We start from the raw sequence: 25,810 nt of genomic DNA, 5'->3' as shown, positions 1-25,810 counted from the left end.
AAAGTATATATTTTCTGAAACGTTAATTTTTCTGATAACAGATATAAAGATTTACTTTGATTACTTATACTAGAAATATTGATTATAACTTTCAAAAAGTAAATTATTGATGATGAACATGTCAAAAAAAAAAAACCAACAAAGATAGAAGATTTTAAAGTTTCAAATTTAAAATCTCTAAGATATGAAAAAAAGCATATCATTAATCATTACTATCTTGAAAATTGCTATTTTGCCTATGGATTTAGTTTCCTAAAAGAATTGATTTACAGAAGTTTTGTGATAAAAGATAAAACTTATAACAGTCAATTTAATTAAAGTTTTTTAAGACGCTTACAGTTTCAGAGCTTTTCGGATTTGAATTTCATCCAAGCATAACATATCCAAAAGTACTTTATTGGGTTAAAGTTGAATTTCAAATGCATTATATGAAATCTTAAACTCTATGAGTTGTTTCAAAGTTTATAGAGTACCCGAAAACATTATTGCAATTATGTAATTCGACAATATATATAACTTTATGTAAGTTTGCACTGATGTGTCTGAAATATTCGTTACTAATATTAGACCGAAGTAGGGGAAGGGGAGCAAAATGGGATACCCCCAAAATTTCGTTAGAAAATTTTTTTTTTCTTCAAAGCCAAGAAAGAGAATGCAAAAAATTACAAATCTTTTTTTTCGTGCTATTTTTTGAAATTGTGTGAGAACTATAATTCTAAAAAATTTATGACCAGAAGAACCAAAAACTAGAACCTTGTCAAAAGTACTTTTTTTTTTTTTTATTAACTTCGATATTAATTTTTACTTAAGCGAAAACTGTCAAAAATTGTTATAAAATTTTTTAATTTCTTTTACTGCCTTAATTTTTTCTAGGAGTTTATTTTTTCAACTAACAATTTTTCTTCTTTTGGTGATTTGTTCATCTATCTAGGTTTTTCCGTCGACTTGTCGGTAAGAAAATGTTTTTTTTTAATGATTTTTCAATTTGAAATAAATTTTTTTTTTTACTTTTTTAAAGGGTACCTCATTTTGCCCTCAAAAAATAAAAATCATATTTTGGCGGTAGTTGAAAATTTTTGTTCTTTACTATACAAACAACTAAAAAAAATAAGATTCAGCGTATTTTAGTCCCTAAAAACTTAGTATTTCCTTAAGTACACCGTTTTGTCCCTCTCCTCGCTTTTCCTCTGTACTTTGAAATCAGAATATGAGTTCATGTTTTAAGTAATGTATTTACCAAATATATTATGATATTTTAAACTTCAAAAAAATTATTTTATTAAAAAACTTCCATTTACAATAAAAATCATTAAAAACATATTTATATCATAAATATAAGACACCCACTCACGATAAGTGGCACTAACAATGATATACATAGATTTTATTTGTACAATAGATCTACTTATATATTATTTAGCTAAATAGTTTCCAACGGCAACCAGAATACGGTCAACTATTATGTTTTAAGTAACTTTCGGATTTTATATCGATAATGTTATAAAAAAATTTTTTTTTTTCGTAAATTTGGTTTTAGATTGTGCAATAACACGATTAGAATTTAAAAAATTAGAGAAAAGTGTGTTTTTCTATAATATCTATTCAGTGACATTTATAGCAATAAAAATACGCATAAATAGCTTTGAAAAGTGTATAAAAGCATTGAAACAAGAGCAAGATAGCAAATGATAAAACTTTTTATTCTTTTTAAACTATAAACACTATGACTGTATGTACCTACTCTTAAAACTTATGATCTTTGAGCCCTTCGGGGTCGATGAGATAATATTTTTTTGTACAATCACAAGAGAGTAGTATAGATTAGAAACGCATGCGCGTCTCTAAACTTTTTACGTCAAAATAGAATGAGTTCGGTTGCAGAGATCGCAGTACCGCGTGAAACGGCTACTAAACAGTAGGATTTGCTCTTCATGATGATCTTAATTCAGTGCATCGTCCGAAAATTTCGAATCAACGAAAAAGTGAAAGACAAATTTTAATAAAATTTTAGAAAATTTCTTTTAATTAATGCAAAAATAACATTTTTTTCCGCCTCAATATCGAAATTTGAAAATTTTGTTCGATCTAGTGGAGTGAAAATGGTTTTACGGTACACGAATTGTTATTTAATAATATAACTAAAAACTGATAATTTTTATTTTTTTATTAAAATTTGTTGAATAAGTAATGTCAATTTAAATTTAAGTGGATTACTATTTCAAGTGTTAAAAAAATTATTGAACTTGTGCCAAAAGTTCTATTATCGATTGACTTAGGTATTAAAGATACACACTTTAACCGTTTAAACTTAATTACAAAAACACCAAGATGCAAAACATGAAAAGAATAAATGAAAAATTATAAAAACAACTCTCACTTCATTAACAAGATTATTTATAAATAACATTAAGTAAGTTTGTATTAAATTTTCTAATTATACTACGACTATTAAGTTCTTAAAATTTATTGTAGATAGAATTTGGCAGCTGTCGTGGATAATACTCAAAAACACTAACTTAGTTTTTTACATAATAAAGTCAAAACATTATCCAACATCTTTGTATCAAAATTTTTGATTGAAATTAATGTACATATTCATTCATTTATTTGGTTATTTATTTAAGAGTATTACAAAATACATACATAGATATGCACTTTTAGAGATGATAATATCATTTGTACATAGGCCGGGTTAATACAATTTTTTATAATAAAGTATTGCATAGTATCAGTAATCTGTCATCCAAAAAAAAAAAAAAAAAAAAAAAGATATTATTATTTAATATTTTCATCAAGCGGATGAGATTTTAGTAAAAACAATTAGACCAAACAAAAGGAACAAAATAAAAATGATATTTACTCGAGAAAAAATAAAGAATGCTCCATTCTTCAAACATTTGAATTACTTAGTAACTGACTATTTTTCATGCAAACTCACCATAAAAAAAGCTCTACTTCAATAACTATGCGAGAATTAAAATCTATTTAAATTTAAATTCCTTTTAGACTCTTTGAATGTGTTTTCATATAACTTTATGCTTGATAAAAATTAGATTTATGTAATTGTGACATAATTTTAACCGTCGAGGTACTATCTGAATTGATAAGGAATGAAAAGTAATTATCCGTTAACAATATGTTGATAATAAGAATAAAAACTTTGTTTATTTATAATTAAAAAAAAAAAAAAAAAAGAAAACATGATTTTTATACCAAAGCGTAGAATGTACATAAAAATTTAAAAAACATTTTTTTAATTATAAAAATTTTCAAATTAGAAGTAACAGTTGGAACTTTTAGGAGATTTAATACATTTTATAAAAAAGTTTTGAAGTTTAGTAGTTTTTTTCGTCTAGGGAAATTCAATAGCATATTGTGTGACAAGGGATGAAAGAAGAAATTTTAGACAAGGGTAAGACAATGCCTAAAGTCTAGAAATGTCTTGTTTCATCACTCATCGTTTATATTATTTTTTAAATCAAGTATTGATTTTATTGTCAGTTTTTTTTAGAGAACATAAAAAGCACATTTTAATAAAAGTTGCATTTTTTTTTCAGAAAAATATTAAAATACTTGTAAAAAAATAACATAAATTATTTTAAACTGGTAGTTTTATTAATTATCATTTATTAAAAAGCATTAAAATTTAAATTTTTGATTTTTAATTTCTGTATTCAGTCAAACCGAGAAATTCTCAGATCAATAGCGTATATTTCAACTGTCAACTTAGTTTTCTCAAGGCTTAACAGGTGCTATTCTGACGAAACAGGATGGAAATTATAATTCTAATTATATAATTATATAATTATAATTTCTACAGAAATGAAGCGACGGGCAGGGTAGAAACTTGAAACTAGGACATTCCAACCCGTATGTAAAATCTTCTTCATTCAAAAACAACCTAAGTTTTAAATTTCTGTCATTGTTTACGAAAGTTTAGAATATGCAGTAATTTATTAAAGATATCGCACGACGAAAATGACCAAGCGAAAAATTCCAGAGATGGCTTTTAGAGACAACCCGGCTTCATTTTTTTCTTGAGAACAATCTCGTTTGTTGTTGCAACAATATGATTTTTCTTACTGTAACTAAAATAATTTTATTTCGTTGTGTTGGCCAAGATTTTTTTCTTCTCTCTAGCAAATCACTTTTCATTCCTGTCTTTAGTGATAACTTATCACTGATAAGTTATGATAACTAATTTTTTCTGAGAGTAAAATTACAGTGCTTTTGTCATTCCGTAAAAACAGAAAAGGGATGAGAGCTTTTGGTGCTAATGAAGTGATAAATAAATATTTGGGTAATTGTTTAGAATTGAAACTTTACCTCTTTTTTGACTGTAAGAAATCGAAAAAGTAAGTTATCGATCAATTTTTTTTTTTGACCTCTTGAGACTTAAGACCAAGTTACGCATTATTATTAGAAGAAAGCTTACTTTTGCAATAAATTACCAGTAGTTAAATAAAATAGAATAATTTAGGAAGATATTCTTAAAAAAAAAAAACAAAAAAATTTAATTGCGATTTATTTATTGTGCGAAAAAAAATTTTTGGATTGAAAAATTGACTCTTCCAATTTTTTTTCTGAATTCCGTAGATTTTAGACGCGCATATAAAATACTTCACTTTTTATCTGTTAATCGCAGAATGCTGTTACTTTTCATTCCCATTGGAAATAAAACAAATAACTTTTATAAATTGATGATGAAAACGAATGTTTTGATAGGCAATAGTATCAACGTTCCTTATTTAATTTGTAACTTTATACGGACTGAACAGGAATAGATAAAAAAAAGTAATAATCGTCTCAAATACATTAACATATTAGACTCGTTTATGTCCGTCTACATAAACACTTCATGAATGACGAAAGCACTTGTATCCATACGACATTCAAATGTATAACTTTTAATAATAGTTATATTCGTATTTACAATTTCATGTACATTTATATACAAGTACAAACTTGTAACTTACAAAATATTTATTTAAATTCACGTACACATATATAACAAAAGACAATTAAATTGATTGAGTGAGTGAATGACTAAGTCATATTAGTATGAATGCATTATATTATTTTTAAGTTATTTGCCGTTATTTGCATGAAACGTACTTATACATATTTCAAATTACATATTTCTGTTGAGATAAATTTAATCAGTCTCTATGAATGCAACTTCACTATTTTTGTGTTATTACTCTGGAAGTTGATAAGATATTACAAGTAATCATGAACGAATTATATTTATGATAAATACAGTTCACCAGTTATTTGTAACAGAAAATTTAGAATATTTTATTTTATATAAGATCCCGAGTCGAAATTTAAATCGTAGATTCAACGTATTGAACGTTCAAATTGTAGGTTGAGCGTATTAGACGTTGAAAACGTAGGATCAACGTATTGAACGTTGAAATCGTCATTTGAACGTAATGGACGTTAAAAACGTATGTTGAACGTATCCAACTTATTATAAATGTGAAGAGAACCAACAATGAGTGAAAATAAGTAATATTAAAACTACTCAAATAACTACACATGTTGAAACCTAAATAAACAAAAAAAAATTTTTTTTAGTTTTGTTAGGGAGATTTTACATTTCTTAGCTTGAATTTACCATTTTTTTTTTTTGACGGAAATGCTTTATCGAAATTTTTTACCCTCGGAATGGTTTCCAAAATTATGTAAAATTTTATAAAATATCATTCATACGATTTTATACCAAAAATGGCCTCATAAATCTGTATATAAAATGATAACTTTTTATCCAATTTTATAAAATTTTGTACCATTGGATTTTTACAAAAAAAAAAAAAAATAAAATTTTCAACTTCCTGCTAAGAAAATTAAAAATGTGTAGTTATTTGAGTAGTATTAATATTACTATTTTCACCCATTATTGGTTCTCTTCATATTTATAATACGTTGGGTACGTTCAATATACGTTTTTAACGTCCGTTACGTTCAAATGACGATTTCAACGTTCAATACGTTGATCTTACGTTTTCAACGTCTAATACGCTCAACCTACGATTTAAACGTTCAATACGTTGAATCTACGATTTAAATTTCGACCCGGGATATGATTATTATTGTTATTTGATTTTTAATTGGTATAGAAATATATTATTAAGCATAAAGTATATTAAAGGGCTTTCTACCGGCAAAATTTTAAAAGCTTCTTCGTTTATAATAAAAATATTTCCCGTATATCATATTCGATTATCACATAGAATTTATCGATGATAAATAAAAGTGCAGTTTAAAAAAAACGAGAGTGGATTTTTACTCCGGCTTCTATCACTCAGAATTCCAAAGCTTGAGAAAAATCATCCCACACATAAAGTAATAGAGTTTTTTTTTGTAGAATGATTTCAGAGTAAATGTGAATTTTATTTCCACCCTTATCTACTTTAATCACAGTTTTTTAATGCTGGAATCAATTTATATTTAATAGAGATAATTTTTTATGCAGAAATGAATTAATCGTTTATGCTTGTGTATATATTGATAATGTGTTAATTAAATAGAATTTATGTGTTTTAGCTCACATTTTAGTGATTTTCAAAAGGACAGTTGATTGTAATAAAAAATTTATTAGTTCTTGAGTTAACTTGACGAAATTCGACATAGTTTATCGAGTATAGAAAAAATGTGTACAAGGTATTAAATAGAAGGGTTGAAAAATTTTAAAGTCCTACATGGTATTGTATAATGATAAATATAGTTGTTCGTATGTTTATATGGTGGAGAAATATATGATAACATAGGGTTTTGACTTGAGATGGTTTTTTATCCTGAGCTTTCAACTTAATAGAACAATATCACAAATTAGTACATCAGTAAAGTACTAAAAAAGCACTGGAATCTATTAGTTAACTATGCAATTAAAAAACGATAATGAGGTTTATCTTTTCTATCCTATTATTGTAATAAAGTTAGTTCATATTAATTTTCTATTATAGTAAGATCCTATTGATTTACCGTAAGACTCTTAAGCTAGACTTAAGTACAAGCTTTGTAACTTTATATCTTCATTAAGCTTAAAATGCTAATCAATTATTCAGAAAAAATTAACGAGTATTCAAACAAATCGTGATCACAGAAATAAAGTAAAAAATAAATAAAAAAATGTTTTTTTTTCTTTTTCAATAAAAATATTATCAATAATATCCTCTTTATCATTTAAATCATTTCTCTTGAATTTTTATAAATTTACATTGAAATTAAAATATGTATTTATGTGAAAGTTACGATATTCTAAAGTAGAATAATAAAAAAGGTATCAGTTAAACAATACCCGACTCTTAATACTTATTTTATTTGTCTTGTTACTTAAAGTTACTTGATTTTAAATTGTAAATTTTTTTTATTTTAAGAACTGTATTATTTTATATATTTCTGAATTATTTATGAATCAAAAGCTTTGAAAGATTTTACGCATTCATGTCATCATTAAATCTTAATATATTTCTGGGTTTGCATTACTTAGATTCCTCTTCTAACAAGGAGAGTATAAAGTATATTATCTTGGAGCTTCTTTTTCAGCCTTTACGTCTTTTAATCCTAAACTCCCTTGTTGCCGTTGTGCCTAACTTATAATGCTTTGGATTGTTCCGAAACTACCGTAGAAAACCAGAAAACTTCGGTAGATGCTGTTGACATTCTTCTGATACTCTTTGCTCACAGGTGGATTTAAGCTTACTTTTCCCAAGCCAAAGTTCTATTCAATCTTCAGCCCTAACATTACGGGAAAAGTTATTTGTGATTTTAAAATTTCAAAGTACATCTTTCGCAAAGGTAGTAGTCTGGTAACTTATGCCTATTTTCATGACTTCTTTGGAGGGTGGTTTTTTATAGGAAAATAAAAATGAATTATCCTGAATATTTAGAGTGTTCTTATTTACATATTGAAAATATAAAAAAAAATTTAATAGTTTATTACTATTATTATTGTCACTCGAAGTTGGAACCTCAAAAAAAATGCACGTGGGTGGCCCGGGTGATTTTGGCTCTTGATGTTATCTGAAATCAAATATTCTTGATTATTCTTAATCTATAGACATGTCATTCTGGTCGGAACTACTGAAGTTAAATTTCAAGGGTAAATAACAAAATGGCGGACTTTGAAAAAAAAAAGTCCTTTTATTTTAGCAAAGAAAGGGTTGTAAAATAAAAAGTTGGGGGTGAAAAAAATTCTCGTTAGTACCGACGAGAACTATAAGTGTGTATAACAGCCTGTTAAAATTTGAAAGCAATCGGTTCAGTAGAAAAAATGTTAGAACCCGGACCACCCACGTGCATTTTTTTTGAGGTTCCAACTTCGAGTGACAATAATAATAGTAATAAACTATTAAATTTTTTCAAATAAATTTTTTTTATATTTTCAATATGTAAATAAAAACACTCTAAATATTCAAGATAATTCATTTTTATTTTCCTATAAAAAACCACCCTCCAAAGAAGTCATGAAAATAGGCATAAGTTACCAGACTACTACCTTGTTAATAATAACGACATTTAATATATCATAATTAAGTACTTTTTACGAATTATTTTTGAAATCAAAAAAAAATTTTATAAGACGAATTCCTGGCCAACGACCGTTTATAATAGCCTACTTCTACTATCAATACTTGTTTTATAGACTTTCGAATTCTCGTGTCGATAAATTCATAAGTTATAAGTTATAATAGTGGTAGTTTCTAAAGCAGTTACCCTTCTAGATAATATTCGTAGTCAACACTTAACTTTAACGATTATTTAGGCTTTTCAACAGAAAATCTTTCGGATGACATGAAAACCTGAAGTGACATTAATCAAAATATTTTACATATATGTATACACCAGTAAAAAATATTGTGTATTAGTGTCAAAAGCGGGCTATGTTGAAAATTTTTATGTTGAGTTTTTTGTCTGCTATGGTAACACTTTTTTTGTATTACTTAATTTTTAACATAAAAAAATGTTATTTAGTCTTTTTTCATACCCTTTGTGTGTAAGAAAATTTCTTTCAAATTCTAAATAATTACACTACTTATCTCACCAGCTCGACGTTTCTTCATTTTTCTTATTTATTTAAAATTTTTCGTTTCTTATGCATTTGTGGCGATATTTAAATCTAAAATATTTTTTTTTTACGTTAAAAAAATTGAATTGATTTTATACAACATTTTTTACTATATAGATTTTTTAGGTGGATTGAAATAACCTTCAAATTCTTAACTACTGCAATTTCATTATTCTTAGTTATGATTTGTGGTGTCTAAAGTGTCATTTCGGATACTTTATATGTTTGTTTAATTTTATTCACAGAAACCTTGAAATTATTAAATCATGTTATTAGTGTAAAATGGTACTCAAAGTCTTTTCAATTTAATCTCACATACACAATTATGAATAATTAATTAATAGTTAAAACAATTTGACTGCGTATAAATTTTTCAAATTGAAATATTTTAATATGAGATACTACTTCAGATATTTTTGGCTGAGTTGAAAAGAGGAGTAGTAGTAAGTCTTGATTTCCCATACAGGAAAATACGACGGGGCCAGATATGGGCCACGCTTAGCGCAATGCTGTCTATCTCTGGCCCATGCTTGTAAACCCGCTTTGGCCCAGCCTTGGTAGAAGTCTGGAGTGATAACAGGGTGCCAAGCTTGGTTGCCAAGACTGGCCCAAGTATGATAACCAAGACTGGCCCAAGATTGTTAACCGAGACTGGCCCAAGTTTGTTAACTAAGACTGGCCCAAGTTTTTAAGCCAATGCAAGCCCAGACTTATTTACCACTATAGAATTTACTAAAAGAAGTAGATTATAAAATATATTTAGAATCTAATTGTTTAATATTAAACCAAATTAGTATTAAGAACCCAATTTCGAATAAATTAAATTCTCTGAAATAAAATAGTAAAATTCTACGAAACGGTTAAATTATTTTGTATAAAATGAGTAGTTTTTAGTTGAAATGATAAAAAAGGAAATTTTTAATTGTCATTGATTTATTTTAATTTTGATGTAGAGCTAACGCAAGTTTAGACGACTTAACTCTTAATTTAGACCTAACTTTCGCTAATTAGAGAAATAAAGTGAAATTCGCATTTGCCCCAACCGAGATTCGAACCCAAGCCGCGCGCTTGCCAGACCGATAACTAACCCCTATGCCGTACGACCGATAAATTGACATATATCTCATCATTCATATGAACTAAATCTATATGGTGACGGAGTGTGACGGTTTATTATTTATATAATTTATGTTATTTGATATTGTGTTTTGATGAAAATTATCTATTTTTTACAAATGTGTAGTAATTAAAAAAAAGCAAAAGTCAAGTTCTTATATTACTTTAGACTTTGTAAATCATTCTATATATTTTTAATATCATATTATAAATTTTAATGTTTAAAATTATTAATATTAAAAATTCAACTGTAAATTATTATATTTTAATTTTTTTAAGATCATATCAATTTTGACGATACACAATTGTTTTGTTTAAAAAATAAATTTTCAATTTCAGCATTTGCTATCAAATATTGGTTAAGCAATAAATATTTACTGTTCCAAATTCTGTTAGTTAATGATTAATTAAGTTTGGATTTTCTATTAAATGACCAAAGTTAGGTTGCTCAATTCTGGCTCAAGTCTGGGTTTCCATTCGAAAGCCAAGGCTAGGCTTCCCAGTCTTGGCTAACGCTCGGGTGATTATTGCGTCGGCCAAAGATAGGTTTCCCAGTCCTGGCCCAAGTCTGGGTCGCCATATTACAATGTCACGTGAATATAAAGACTTCAAAACCCAAGTTAAGGTGTCTCTAGGTTTGTCCAAAACTGGGTTATTCAGTCGAGGCCCATGTTAGGGTTACTATTCAACGGCCGAGGTTAGGTTATACAATCTTGGCCCAAGTTATGGTTACCATCCAACGGCCAAGGCTAGGTCATTCAGTCTTGGCCCATGTTAGGGTTACCATTCAACAGCCGAGGTTAGGTTACACAAACTTGGCCCAAGTTAGGGTGACTGTAGGCTTGGCCAAGGCTAGGTTATCCAGTCTTGGCCCATGTTAGGGTTACCATCCAACGGCCAAGGTTAGGTTACTCAAACTTGGCCTAAGTTAAGGTGACGCTAGGCTTGGCCAAGGCTAGGTTATTCAGTCTTGGCCCAAACCTGGGTAATGGTCATTGGAATGGCCACGGCTGATTGCCCAGTTATGGCCCGGGCATGGGACAATATAGGTTTGCCAAGATGGGCTTCCCAATAATGTCCCAGGCATGGCCCCGTCGTTCAACTCTGGGGCTTCCTGCATGGGTTGTTGCAATACTATTTCTGTTCACGGATTCGTTTCTCCTGAATATAAAGTATTTTCAGTAACGTGAGCTCTTACATTTTATTTACTTTCGGAGACATTTTTACTAAAATAGTCTCAGACTCCGTAACTTTATTTATAAAAAAAAAAACGGATATTTTTTTGGAATTGAAAATATTTTTGGGTTTTTTCTTAATTCTTTTTGTTCTTCTGTCGTTTATGGCAGTAGTTTTAAAAAAATTTCGCAGTGTAAGGAACGTATAAATTGTTTATTGGAAAACTTTCATAAATTTGAGGTACCTAATTTCTCAATAAAGAGGTGATCAATTCACAACTATTACTATCCCTTTCATAAACTTTTTTACCGTATACATCAGTCATAAATCACGTAGGGGTCAATCAAAGATCGTTAAATGGACTTTCTTGTCTTGTCTCCTTAAAGATTTATCAATCCGTGCTCAACCACTTGTTAATCTTGAATTGATCGGTTAGCAACTATTGAATGATAACTTCATTTTAGATTATGCTTTTTCATTTTACACTTCTTAAAATAATTTAAAGTGACTAAAAAACTTTCACAGATTTAAAATAAGTTAAAGAATAATGAAAGCTTTCGTATGGGAAATGCTCACTGTGATTGTATAAAATTTTATAGTAATGTTAAAATTTTTAGTTTATACGAACCTTTTATTGACAACATTTATAAACTATATGCAATAAAAAAAAACCGCAAGACATGAATTTTATAATTCCTAATTAAAACATTATTTTTTAAAAAAGAAATAACATATAATAATAAATTATATTTTAGATATTTAAGCATGAAGAAGGCACGTCTGTAGTGCTTTCGGTCTTGGGTCGAATGTCTAACTTTCCCATTATCGTCAACGACCGTTGGCGACGATTCATAAACATTCGATCTCGTCTTTGTTGTCAACTTGTCCTCAAACCCATTTTTATGGTTCTCGAGATACGTAGTTCGAATGTAGTGAGGACCTCGAGAGCATTACCCCGCAAACACAGGTTTTCTTGACAGGTTTAAATCTTCTTTCGAGTATTAATTTAGCATACTTGTAGTATGTATGATAATTCCTTTCTTGTTCTTGGCATACGCATCTGGAATATGTTGCCGGTGGAGATTGTTAGGGCCGAAAATTACGAAATGTTTCGTAGTTTGTGCCGTGATTACTTTTTGCACGGTAATGATTAATTAAAATATTAACAGCATTACGTTATTATTATGCTATAAACTAATGTTATATTATTTTATATTAGAACTGCTGAACTTCATCATGATACTGTATTATCATTTACTTTGTATTTACTGTACTTATTATTTTGTACTATTTTGTATTATTTGATGATGGTCCTGAGGGAGCCTAGGCTCCAGGACTAAATAAACATTTATCTATCTATCTATCTATCTTATTTAGTTACCCGTAATAGTATATTACACTATTAGGGCAGAAAGTTTGAGATTTCTGCACTGCGCGCAGTTCAGAGCTCTCAAACTTCTGCCCGTGTAGTGTATACTATTTTTCTTTATAGCTGGTCGAAAGTACATAAAATATTTAATGTACTGCATCGAAAAAAAATTGATGTAAACAAAACATAGTTAGTAACAAATGACTAATGTCAGTCGCGGTAACGAAAGCATTTTATGTTCCCGCTGTTATAGAGGGCGAATGTGTAGCTTTAACAATGCATGAATCTTTAACTTTCTGCCGCGAAATAGGTGCAAAAGATACGTACTTTCGACCGAGGTATAAAGAAAAAAATTTTTCTAATGTGACTCAATATATCATTTATATAACCATATCAGAAAATTTTAAATCGACCACATATATGGTCTCATATAGAAATTGGACTTATGTGACTTGATATGTATTATTATCAATTGATATTGCCATTTCAAGCCTGATACAGCCATATATAATTTTTTTGACCAAAAGTAGTGTTGAAAATTTCCGACGGTGGATACTTAATCGCTGAATCGTCTCTTTACAAGAGAGTTAAGTTTTTAGTGGAATAAAATGGTTGGGAAATAAAGTTACGGAATGAAAAAGTTGGGGAGACTTCACTGTATTTTTATTTTTTTAAGGAAGTTCTCTTTAGGGAGTTATCTTTATTTCGTACATCATTTTATATAATGTAAACATTTTTAGACAAAGTAAAAAATTGAAAAATTATTTTATTAATTTTCATATTTACAGCTTGATATGGCCATATCAGAAATTTTTTCACAGATTTACAAATATGTATGAAAATAACTAAAAAATATCAAAAATCAGATTAGCTTAAAACTGGGTATTCGGAATTTCTTAAATAAACGATTTCGATATTTCACCTAAATCGAAAAAAAAATTCAACATACAGAAAATATTTATTATAAATCACGTAAGTCATACAGCAAAAAAAAAAAAAAAAAAGATTTATTCTTGTAAACCTGTAACTCGATCAATATTTTTTATGATGAGTAGACATGTATTTTCATCCTTTGTGTATAAATCTGTTTTGTGGTTGACATATAGTAATAACACATATTTATCAACAATAACATAATATATTTGACAATTTTTTTTTGTTTTTTCTTTGAAAGCTAACAAGTAATATGATTATTTATTCAGTTGTTAGGTTCTCAGCTGATATACGAAATTTGACAGAAGTATCATATACTATTTATTTTATTTTGTCGGCAGTTTTCATTTGCTCCAATTGTGATTATGATTATTTAATATGGAAGATATTATAAAACATATTTTATTGGGCTTATAAATTTAAAAAATTTCTCAGGTCTGTCGCGTCGCGGTTCTTTTCCATTTGTGGATTTGACATTGATAAAAATATGATAATAGTAATAAATAATATTTTACATTTGCTGGGATTAACTGACATTGGTAGGAAAGGACGTAAATTGTTAAAGTTTATTTTTACCGCAATAAGTTTTTTTTTACATTTAGGTGTAAATACATATGCATTAAGCAACTAAATATTTCAAACTGTGCCATCTGAGCCTCTAATAATCTTTTGAGAAAAAAATTGTATACTTTCAATACAAATTTGTTCACTTAAAAGTTAAAAAGTGAATCTAATAAATCAAGTAAATTACTTAGGACATTTCACTTTATGGCGTTCAGTTAAAAAGAAAAAGAAATGTATTTTTTTTTTATTATAAAAATTATACACGATTGGCAATGAGTAAATTATTGGATAAAACTGAAATTTTATTTATTCATTGAGATTATTCATCAAAAAGCTTTGCTCTTTATAGTCATTTATCTCAAAGTTAGAAGTAGACATTTTAAATATAACTATTATAAGTACACAGTAAAAAATTTTTATTGACGCAATGACGAATAACTTTTTCTTTATATCTCGGTCGAAAGTACGCATCTTTTGCACCTATTTCGTGGCAGAAAGTTAAAGATTCGTGCATTGGTAAAGCTACACATTCGCCTTCTATAACAGCGGGAGCAAATGCTTTCGCTACCGCGACTGACATTAGTCATTTGTTACTAACTATGTTTTGTTTACGCTGATCATTTACGATTGATGGTACAATACAACTTGGTTATATTTCTTTCTTTCTTCTACTTACATGAAATATTTCATATATAGATAGAGATATAGATAAAAATATAACTGTCGTAAGAGTGAGTAGATCATCCGATGTAACTTTATAACCAGGTTGTACTGTACTGAGATTTAGTTTGACAGTGACGTGTGTAAAATAGATCAACTTTATTTAATTAATGAATTATTTAGAAAAATGTATGCAGTAACAACAATTTAATTTGATTTTTATTAATTATTGTTAATTTTCAGATAATAAGCTCGTTTTTTCTATTTTTAACCGAGAATAATCTTTATTATGTTTGTTAAATTTAAGAAATTTCAGTTTTATTTAATCTAAAAATTAAAAAAAAAAAGTTTTTTAATTTTTTTTTATTTGATGCCTGCCCCCCCCCCCCCTGACCAGCAGCACTCGCTTCGCTCGTGCCGCAAATGTCGGGGGCAGGCATCAATTTTTTTTGATACAGTACATGAAATATTTTACGTACTTTCGACCGGCTATAAAGAAAAATAGTATACACTACACGGGCAGAAGTTTGAGAGCTCTGAATGCGCGCCGTGATGCCCTCGGCTACGCCTCGGGCATCATAGCGCGCAGTGCAGAAATCTCAAACTTTCTGCCCTAATAGTGTAATATACTATTTACTATTTAGATTTTATCGTAATTAAAAATTTGTAAAACCACATAAACGAACGAAATAGTTAAATTTCATCAAATATATGGAAAATTTTAATTTTAGAAAACTATACAGGTATGAAAATTGAAGCTTATACCATGAGCTTCCATATGCGTTTTACGTAAATTTTACGAGTTGTTACATGTATAACATCAGTAATATAATGTATATTATTTGAAAAAGAAGTACTGAAAAAATGAATTTTTTAATTTTTGGAAAATTCCAAATTGTTACCGTTTCTAAATAAGCTAATTGATTTATAAATAAAAAAGCTATAGCTCATCTTTGAACTTGACTTTGATAACCATCTGGAGAATATGTATAACGAGGTTCATTCAGATCTGTTAAAAATTGTGGGACCTATTACACTGGTTGCAATATGTTACAACTTATCAGCTGAGTCGGAAAATGACAAAATATTTCCTGAGAATTAATACAATAGTTAAATTTCTCTACAATATCTACTAAAAATGTATCATTTTTTCCTTGGTCACATTTGTGTACACGCTTCGACACACAGTTATTCAATGGCATTCAAAAAACTGTTATAGGAAAATGTAAAAAACACCCTTCGCGAAAATTCAATAAACGTTTCTGACAGTGTGATATTTGATGGTAACGCATTCAAGAGCTTTTATCCAATAATAATATTGTTATTTTCTATAATACCTGAGTGTGAAGTGAGGATTTTCGTATGCTTGAATTTGAGGGAATTTAAGAAGGGAAGTTCAAATGTAAACTTAAAATTATTTTTAATTTATGTACTATTTATTTATATTTCGTGAGTAATCTTATAAGCAGATTTCGAATGTTGAGAATTTACATAAAAAATGAGTACTGTGACATTTACAAAGTATCATTAAGATTGATCGCTTAGTCAAGTGAGATTGTCAGACTTTCTTCAGATAAAAAAAAAATGTCTGTAAAGATAAAAATGTAATCATTTAAATTTAATATTATCTCATTAAAGAAAATATATTTGACTCCCACGTTGTACGGTACTTGATTCCGTAAATACATTGCCTTTGTACAGAAAATGCCATAAATCGATAACCAATACAAATACAATAGTCTACGAGCTTTACGATCAAAAAGTTTCATATTATGAGCCAATTGATGTACATTTATAATATATAAACAATACTTTAAGCTACAAAAAATTTCAAAGCTCACTTTTCAATTTTAAGAGCCAATAAATTTTTTGTTTGTTCCCAAATTGTAACACGATGTTATTGTATTTTATTCTAAACAACTATACCCGTATGAAAAAGCTATATATCCTTCATCATATACAAAAAATTATATTTTACATATATAAAAATATATGTGATTATATAAGGACCCATATGCAAAATTTTGCCGTTTCATATATACAATAATGATATATGTAGTATTATGTATTGATGTTATTTTCATAACATATATTTCAATTATATTTTCAGCTATATATGATTAAATATATCGTACATATTATAATGAACACTATATTATAAATAGTATAAGAAGAATGTATTTTTCAGTATAATTTAAAATATACTTTAAATTATATGTTCAATATAATTTTAATATTGGCATTGGTACCAAAATTACAATAGAATGCTGAGGCCAAATAATTCTCTGAAAAAAAGTTATAAAAAAAAAGAAAATATTTCGTGATGTGTTACTAATTTACTGAAATTCAGATTTTCTTCGACCGTAAACTCGATTGATCAAGTTGCTCTTGAAACTTAAGATATACGACAAACTATTAACTTTTTTTTTTTTATTAATCAGTCTGATAAAAGTTTCAAAGAACACTATTTTTTAAACTTTCGAAGTGCAATAACTCTTGAATGAATTAACGAATAATCGAAACTTTTATCAGACTTTTGACTTGAAGAGCTCAAAAATCTCATAAGTGCAATTTTAAGCGCTTATATATGGAATTAGCGGAAGTTGCAGGGATGGCCTTTAGGGTCAACCGTTTTCCAGATTTTTTTGTGATAAATGAGCGTTATAAGACATGCACTTTTCTGATTTTCCAAACTTATCTTTCCCTCCGTGTAGAGTAATAAATTGATAATTCCGTGAAAATTTTTAAAAATTTAATTCATTAAACTCGAGTCATTATTTTTTTACAGTAAATGAAATAAAGAAGAAAAAAATTTGATACATAAGTAATTTTTTTTTTAGCTTTATAAAAATGTTAGCGCATCAAAACCAATTTTCCATATAAAAATAATTTTTAAGACAGTAATAAATTAATTTCTATTAGTTTAATATTTGAATAATCAAAATTTTATACATTTAGAAGTTTACGTCTGAATAACTTTAGAACGGCTGTCTTTATGATAAAAGTGTAAGAGACCTTTTTTGTATAGCGTCAAATTCTCTACAAGAATATGCTATGGACTTATTTATATGAGGTGCGTATGCCGAGCTAGAAAAATAAACAAAAAAAAGAATTTTTTTTCCTATGTTATTTAAATGGGAAATGAAAAATTAGGGACAGATACCTCTAAATATTAATATTAAGAGCTCCGCTTTGAAAAGTCTTCTGTTCTCACCTTCATGCAGGTTTTCAGCCTGTTTTTTCGTTGAAAAAAAAAAGTCGCCTAAAATTGAAACACCCTAATATTCATACTTGGATGATCTTGAATAACTTGTATCAATATTGCCGAATATATTTTTAGAACGTTAAATTTTTACAAAAAGATCGCCAGATCATTAATTACCATGCTCAAGAGCTGATTCGCTGACGGGTTATAAAATTAAAAAGTTTTCAAATGAAAAGTGGAATAAGAGAAACTTCAATAAAAAGAAATAAAATCATCGTAAAATTATTTTGTTCCTAAGAAAAAAGATGATGCTTCTTTTTCTTTTAGTGTCTAGAAATAATAACGAATCGAGGCGTCAAAACTTATTACGAACTATCATTTTCTTTCACAATAAATGAAAAAAAAATTATTCGATGCCCAATCTTAAATTTATTTTCTACTCACCTAGAATAAAAATACAACAAATTATTTCATAAAAAAATAATAAAAGAAATCAAGTTCGAACAGACGAACGAAGAAATAATCCCTATCTGAAAAAAGCTGAATATAAAAATTATGTTTAAAGAAAAAAAAATTTGATGCTTTTCGTTGATTGAGAACGCTCAGCACGTCTATCTAACAATATCCAGCATACGGACGAGTAAAGTCGAATAATGGAAGGATAGGTAAAGAAAAAAATTGTTCAGTACGCAATCCTAAACTCGGGAGATGTTAAGGTAACAACACTCGGCTATATATGAGTCAACTAAACTAGGTTTGTCTTTGTCTTTGTACAAATATTGTACAGTGAGACGCTCATAGGCACAATAATAACTGAAAAAACTAAATAAAAGTAAATAAAAATGAGAAAAATGACAGCGTAAGAAGTGTGATAATGAAAGCTAGTGGTAAATGATAAGTGAGAACGTAAGAACTACACTGAGAAAACAGTTCATTTAAATGAAATGAGGCTCATTAACTATAAATAAATATCTTATTTAAATATCACAAGAAATATTTATTTGATACAAATAAATTGATTTATTTGAGACAAAGTTACAGTATATTTGAATGAAATCCAGATATGTTTATCGTTAACAAATATTTCTTTGGTGCTAACAATGATATATTTCAACCAAATCAGATTTGTTAACTATAAATAAATGGTATGTTTGAATATACTCAAAACAATGATTTTTAGTTTTAGGTTAGGAAAGTAGTAAAAGTAGACCTATCGAACGTTTGGGGTTAAATGGGCAATTCTTTTGGAATTATTAATTATACTGAAATTAAAAAATAATACTATAAAGTTAGTCGACGTTTTTAATTAAAAATTTTTTTTTTTTTATTTATTAAATTAGATCTAGAAAATATTTTGCACGCCTCATAGCGCGAAGCGCGTGAGGTTGTGCTTTATACTCGACTCGTCAAGGTCAAGCAATTTTGTGATCTTTAAATGTCTCTATCACAACCATATTACACTTATACAATAATATAAGTAGATGTACACGGAGAAAACACTTAAATGAAACCATCTTTTACTTTCTAAAATCATTTCATGTAGCTATTTTGAAAAAAAAAACGTTTTGAAAAAAATTTTACGTGGACGTCCGGATGTCACCCCATTTTGGATGTACCAATGATTACTCCCGAACAAATTGATATTTCAAGACCGGACCTTTTTTATTAGTTTACGAATGCGATGAACTGGGTCCGTATTTCATATCAGTAGCCTAGTTTACGTATTTTTTTTTTAAATTGAATTTTTATTAAAATTTATTACGATATAACCGTACAAAGACAAACGAATTTTTCTTATTTGTCACGTGAAAACTATGGCGCCACTTGATAAAGCTAGATTTTTTTAGACTGCGTACGCATATAACAAGAAAAAAGGGCGCTGATATTTAAAAAAAAAAAAAATACTCTGTAAGAAATTACTTAATTATAATTTTCTTTTTTTTTATCAGTTACACAATTTATTTTTTCTTAAAAAATGAATGAGCGTTATGAGGCGTGCACTTTTGGATTTTCCAAACTTTTTTTAAAATTGCACTTATAATTTTTCAAGTTTTTTACGAATGAAGTTTTTTAAAAAAATTTCTTTTGTAACAATTTTTTCAATAAAAAAAATTCTAAAAATTTTTAGATGACGGCTAACTTAATTTTCATAAATTAACAGCATCTGTCAATTTTTAGGACTTTTATAATAATAAAATTATCACGAAAAAATTTTAATTAAAAAGTTCCACGTCTAAAAATTAAAAAAAAATTACAAGTGCATTAAAATATGTTTTTTATCGTTGATTTGTAATAAAAATTACAAAAAATTGACAGCTGTCTGCTAACTTCAGCATCATAATTATTAATGTCTATCATAGTTAACTATTTCAATACATATTTTTCCAAGCATATATATATATTTTTTTTTTTTTTATTTTATTTATTTCTACAAAAATTAAACAAAATACATTTGTAAACTGAGTTAATTTTCATTATTTATTTTTTACAAATCACGTCGAGAAAAAACAGTGGCGGCCGTAGCGACACCAAGCGTAATTTACTTAAAGTGAGCTTTGTTAATAGTTAACAAATCTTTATTTAAATGAAATAAATGAGTCGATTCAGTTAAATAAACCAAAACGAGGTAGTATTTGATTCAAAGTAATATATATTTGAATAAAAGAAATTTGTTAACATTAAATATATATTTTTAATTTATTTCAAATAAATCTGCGTATTTGAGCCAAACAAACTGTTTTCTCAGTGTAGTAGGAGATATAATTACGTGAGATTCCTATAATAAACTGAGTACCGATATGTAGATTAAACCTTTACGATTCATTATTTCTTCAACAAAAGAAAAAATTCAAACAAAAAAAAAATAAAGGAAATTCTCGGAAAAAAACACCACCCGTTTATTCTAGCAAGAAATGAGATATCTACAAATGTTTATAATACAAGAAGATACTTCGTATGTTTTATCATATTTTTTGTCCAAAGGCTTTTTTATACCCGAGGCTAAATTTCACCTCAATTAGAAGTGAAAATAACGCGCATCATACTTTTGTTCTTAATTTTAAAATTCTACGTTTTATTATTAATAACAAAACTTAATGGGGCTACTATATTCAAAGGTAATACTATCGGTCTTAAAATTATTAGTCAGAGGATAATGAAATTTAAAATAAAAGATTATAAAAAGACGATGATCTTATTTACTTTTCAAAGAGATACAACGAATTGTTATAAAGTACTCTTCAATAATGAATTAAAATCATTGTTTCAAGGGCAACTAAAAAAATTTCGTAAATCCTCACCCCGTGAATGTAAGACCCTTAAATCCACGCTGTGGGAATGTAAGGCCTTGTATTCACGCGGAGTGGATCAGCAGGATATCTTTAATGTATAAGGTATCTTTTCATTTATTTTAAACAGCAATGAATTACCAAGTATAAATAATGTTTTTAATTTATTAAAGTATATTATTACATTGATTCTTAATTTTTCGGATTTAAATCGAAAAAATTTTTTTAGGAAACTTAAAAGACATATTTTTCTCTAACATTTTTTTAAAAGCGTTCGGTAATGTTTAATTTAAGGAGAGAATCGTAGTTCCTTAATAATTCATAAAACTCAATAAATTAATCTAAAAATTTACAAGACTATTAAGAGTACATTGGTTTGTAAAAATGATTGAAAACATTAAAAAGTTTCCCCATCTATATGAGCAAAGATGAAGTCAGGTTACCAAAACTTTTGGCGTTTTATTTATTTTGAATTTTTTCAAATAATGTAGGTGTTATTGAGGCATAAATGGAAAGTTATTGATACTTGAATTATTTATTTAATCTAAATAATAGCGAATATAACTAGACTGGAATCTCAAACCATTCGTAAAAAAATCATTATATATTTGTACCGACAGGAGAATTCTAGCGAAGGATTTTGTTAATGGATTGGATTGGCGATTACAAAGAGTATATAGAGTACAATTTTATAATAGATTAAAGTCAAAATTATAAATTCTATTCATATTAGCTATATTTTTTGTAAGAAAGCTTAGATTGGAAAGTTGTAAAATGTATTAATAATTGCACAAAAAAGAAACTGCGGCGGGGACAACACCAACTTGTAATAAAATTTACCACTACATATTATGAGTATACTTATATATACAGGGAAACTTAAATGGAGATTTTACACGTGTGGTAAATCTACTTCAAGTTAGCGCTGTCACCACCGTAGTTTCTTTTTCGTGTACAAAGTTTAATAAAAAGGTTTCAATCTTTTAAATTTTTTTAAATAATCACAAAATTTTAGTGATTTTTCCGATCACGTAAAATCATCAAATTTGAAATTCTAAAATTTATCGTTACGTAAAGTTTTATCAAAATTGTAAAATCTCAATATACAATACAATTTATTATTATTTATTAGTTATTTTAAGTCGCTATAAACAACAAGGTCATGAGCGACTACATAAAATACAATGTTACAACAAAATTTCGAACAAATGTATCAACTTTATCATAAATTTGGAGAAAAAAGTAAATGTGTTTCAATAAATCAGTAAATATGAAAGTAACAATTTCAAGAAATGCTGAAATAGTTGCAGTTACTAGAGTAATCCCGTCGTGTCAGTTAACCAATATATTCAGTTTTATTCCATAGAAAAGTCTGCTGTTGCCAGTATAGTTCGAATTAATTCTAGCTGGATAAAAAATGCCCTTCGAATGTTTTTGAGGGTGAATAAGTAGGAAAATAATTTTCAAATAAACATAGCTCAACATTTTACTTCTTCAATACCTTTCCGATAATCATTTATAGGGTTAAACAGTTAAAAATTCAATCTGTTTTTTCTCTACTGTTTTTTGTCACTACTGATGGTGCTTCGATTCTAGAACGTTGTACTATCTCTTCCCATCAAGTAGTACCGAGATGAAAAAAAAAATATCTATTGATCTGGGCTCAAATGAAATTTTTACCTAAAAACGATAAAGATTAAACTAATCATTCAAAACGTTTCTAAACATTTCCAAAAAAATCTTAAGCTCACGAAAAAAACAAGTGAAATCATTTAGTCTGGCGATTTTATAACAGCTTATAGAAACTTTGTTACAATCGATTTTTCAGTAAATTTAATAAAAATCAAACTATTTGAAACTATTTTCAAATTTCTATGAAGCGCTTAATTTTATGAGTTTTTTTTTTATCGGAGATAAAAACTTTAAAGATATTTATCGGAGATAGAAACTTTAATGATTCTTGTAGTAGAGTTATAAACATCTTCAGAGTAATATTCTTTATTTATAAGGACATTTTCTCAATTTCGCAACATTGTTACTCTAATAATTCCGATTTGAATAGCACGCAAATAAAAAATACTAATACTATATATTCAGAGATATTTTACTTTCAAAATTAAGTTTGTCAGAAAATTTTCGCCAAGAACTTGTTTGCATTGAAAATTTTCATTAATTAACAGTAGGTAATAGACATTTTTAAAAAACAATTAATGCATTATGAGTTCAATCATGCATCTTGAAGAGAAAAAATATGATTAAACTTTATTAATTAAGTAAATTTGATAAAAGTTTAATTACTAATGTTTAACTTGTTTCATTTATCTTTATTATTATGTAAAATCACAACGAGAGACTGAAGATATAGTTAGTACATGCATGAGTAAATATAACTGACCCGTACATTAAAATCCGTCGGATAAATACATGACATAGTTAATCAGGATAAACTTTACATAATGTTAGAAAAAGTGAGATTTGTTACTTCTAATGCATATCAGGTAAATCCTGATATATGAAATGATAAAATTACTTTATTTATTAGCATAAAATTTATCACCTGTATAAAAAGTCTGAGATATTTAGAAGAAAAGAGAGGATATATTTAAGGATCAATCAGGATTATAAATTTATCGAAAAAGATTCGACTTTTCCATAAATTTTATTTTAACAAATTTACAGGGCTAATCGATGTAAAATTTCTAAAAAATTTAATTTTGAATTCAAAAAAATTAAAAATACATTTTTGGAACCTACACAGTAAAAAAATTTTCGTCAAATTTGACACAAATGTTTGTATTACTGACTGTTTTTACACAAACTAATGTTAATTCCACATTCTAGTGTGTTAAATCAACACATGAGAATGTGAAATTCTACACACTAGAGTGTAATATTCTGCACAAAAATTTTTACACTTTACACAATAACGAAAATTTTTTTACTTTGTAAAAATGTCGGCCTCTGATAAAAGTTAACATCCTTCACGAATTATCGAAAATTTACAATTTTTTCAATAAAAATCAAAAAATTACTGGTAGTCATAAAAGTTTGCTTGAAAACATATTTTCACTGCCGAGGTTGAAGGAGATCGAAAATAATTTTGCTTTAAATATAGAACAAGAAGAACGGTTGTTTGTCATACGATATCTCACTAATGATCCATTCTTTTTAAATGTTCTTAGTTGCTAATGATCGTGTTTTTTCTAGGTAGAACCTAGTGGATTTTCCTAATCTATCTAAAACTAATAGTTACTAAAATACATTTTAAAAATAAGAAAAAATACGACCTATAAGTTTTTCGATTAACGAATTCAATCCTTTATTTGGACGAGTTAAGAGTTGTACGGAATTGGACTTTTGATAATTTTATAAAATACTTGTTAACTCATAACTTGATTCAAAAAGCGTTACAAAGCGGTGTTCGTGAAAAAAAGTAATTGAATCCACTCACCAATTCGAGCTTTGCAATTGACAAAGTTAATCAATATTTAAATCTAATTACAAGTTTAAATCCACGTATTTGTTTATTAAGTTACAAATATAAAGAAAAAAATGAGTATTAACATTTTTTGATTTATAATTTTCAAGATTTTTTTCACATCAATGGGTTTGTCTAAACGAATATGTTTTTAAATGTACGCCGACTCATACAGAAAACAGAAGGCTACTCGAGAATTGACACTATAACGACTGGAAAGTCCTCGAAAGCCCGACATTTATCGAAATCACAAGTCACAAAAGTAGCTTTCCTTTATTTGAAAATTTTCAGTTAAACATGACAGAAAGTCGAAAGAATTTAAACATTATACTTTCTCGGTATAGAGTCAAAAATTGATATTTCTTTAGCATTGTCAAACGCAATAAGGAAATAATGAAAATATTTATTGGTAGAGGGTCTTCTATTGGGACTATTTTGATTGTAACCGAAATTTCATAATGCTAAATTAATTTTCTGAATTTCATGAATATAACGAAAATATTTCTTATATTGAGAGAGAACATAGCAAACATTTGCAGTAAACTTAGAAAGTGATAAAGTATAATATGTTCCTTGATGTATTCAAATGGACTTATGGGGAAAAAATACGTGGAGAAAAATAGCCAATATATAACCGGAAAGGGCCATTTAGAAACCGGAATGGGATTAGACTTACCAAGTAGTACCGACGAGTTGCAAAACCATTGAAACAAATGAGGCTGAATTTCATCAAATAGATTGAAAATATTCATTCTAAAAAAATGTAGCTTAGTTCTTGAGATAATAAACAATAGTTGGAGTATGGGAATAATTTCAGAAATAACTTTCTGCATACTCATGCGGATGTTTGTATTAATACAATTTACATTTGTAATCGATCGACCATACCAAGCATGTGATATTTTCAATTAAAAATTAAATTTTTTTTATAGAATAACAAATTTTTATG

The 25,810-nt window shown here is 27.6% G+C and overlaps 1 protein-coding gene across 2 annotated transcripts in view; it reads left to right on the top strand.

Moving 5' to 3' along the window:
• The first annotated feature begins 1,901 nt into the window (after nt 1-1,901).
• The window catches only part of LOC123261025 (trissin receptor-like), a 54,633-nt gene continuing 30,724 nt past the window's right edge, over nt 1,902-25,810 (top strand). The window contains exons 1-2 of one of the 2 annotated variants that reach the window (XM_044722493.1): nt 1,902-2,110; nt 2,207-2,410. The gene's annotated coding sequence lies outside the window, so the exon portion shown is untranslated. Of the gene's footprint in view, nt 2,411-25,810 lie in introns of both variants that reach the window. The other variant, XM_044722492.1, reaches the window with a different exon arrangement.

This window comes from Cotesia glomerata, linkage group LG3 (assembly GCF_020080835.1).
Source record: "Cotesia glomerata isolate CgM1 linkage group LG3, MPM_Cglom_v2.3, whole genome shotgun sequence".
NCBI classification, from domain to species: domain Eukaryota; kingdom Metazoa; phylum Arthropoda; class Insecta; order Hymenoptera; family Braconidae; genus Cotesia; species Cotesia glomerata.
The sequence above is the reverse complement of the archived record's forward strand: the minus strand, read 5'-3'. Positions and strand labels throughout refer to the sequence as shown.